General features: G+C 42.6%; 1 pseudogene across 1 annotated transcript in view; it reads left to right on the forward strand.

The window, feature by feature from the left end:
- Positions 1–1,238, forward strand: part of LOC111653728 (myosin heavy chain, skeletal muscle-like) — a 7,447-nt pseudogene that overhangs the window by 3,806 nt on the left and 2,403 nt on the right. The window contains exons 2-6 of the transcript XR_015437136.1: positions 3–70; positions 169–352; positions 443–608; positions 792–916; positions 1,028–1,237. The product of XR_015437136.1 is annotated as a myosin heavy chain, skeletal muscle-like (transcript). The remainder of the gene's footprint in view (positions 1–2; positions 71–168; positions 353–442; positions 609–791; positions 917–1,027; position 1,238) is intronic.

Consider the following 1,238-nt stretch of genomic DNA (forward strand, 5'->3'; position numbering starts at 1 on the left):
AGGTGGCTCAGTGGAGAACCAAATATGAGACTGATGCTATCCAGCGCACTGAGGAACTGGAGGAGGCTAAGTACGTAACTACCTGTTCAATGTTTTAATTCGTTTTCCTTAAATTTATTTGTTCAAATTAACAATAGAAATTAACAAATTAATTATTCTTCATTACAGGAAAAAGCTTGCCCAGCGCCTGCAGGACGCTGAGGAATCCATTGAGGCTGTCAACTCTAAGTGTGCGTCTTTGGAGAAGACCAAGCAGAGGCTGCAGGGTGAGGTGGAGGACCTCATGATTGATGTGGAGAGAGCAAATAGTCTGGCTGCCAACCTTGACAAGAAGCAGAGGAACTTTGATAAGGTATATATTTCAACTGGAAATCAAAACCAATTTTATTTGACACATACCTGAAGTAGTAATCAATCATTTAATTAACCTATACAAATCTAGGTCCTTGCAGAATGGAAACAGAAGTATGAGGAGGGCCAGGCAGAGCTGGAAGGAGCCCAGAAGGAGGCTCGCTCTCTCAGCACTGAACTGTTCAAGATGAAGAACTCTTATGAGGAGGCTCTGGATCACCTGGAGACCATGAAGAGAGAGAACAAGAACCTGCAGCGTATGCTAATCTCACTGGATTTAATGTGACTGTTATAGCAATCTTTTACCTTCTGTGGTAGTTTATGAGTTTTTCTCAGGGTAAAAGCCTTGACACATAAATGGTATGTGTCTAGATTTAATGTATACTGCATACAGTATTAAGTCTGAGTTACTCTAACTTTTTGTTTTGGTTGCTCAATAGAGGAGATCTCAGACCTGACTGAACAGATTGGTGAGACTGGAAAGAGCATCCATGAGCTGGAGAAAGCCAAGAAGACTGTGGAGACTGAGAAGACTGAAATTCAATCAGCGCTGGAGGAAGCTGAAGTAACACGGATAAAAATTATTGTCAAATTAAATCAATTTAGTCCAAGTCTACTGTATTGAAGTGTTCTCTCTAGCAAGTTTTATTAACATGACTGTTTAAAATAATCTCAGGGCACACTGGAGCATGAGGAGGCCAAGATTCTCCGTGTTCAGCTTGAGCTCAACCAGGTCAAGGGTGAGGTTGACAGGAAGCTGGCAGAGAAGGATGAGGAGATGGAGCAGATCAAGAGGAACAGCCAGAGGGTGATGGACTCCATGCAGAGCAATCTTGACTCAGAGGTCAGGAGCAGAAATGATGCCCTGAGAGTCAAGAAGAAGATGG

This window comes from Seriola lalandi, unplaced genomic scaffold, assembly GCF_002814215.2.
Source record: "Seriola lalandi dorsalis isolate HSWRI2012SDOR001 ecotype SW California unplaced genomic scaffold, Sedor1 jcf7180002054240, whole genome shotgun sequence".
Classification (NCBI taxonomy): Eukaryota; Metazoa; Chordata; class Actinopteri; order Carangiformes; family Carangidae; genus Seriola; species Seriola lalandi.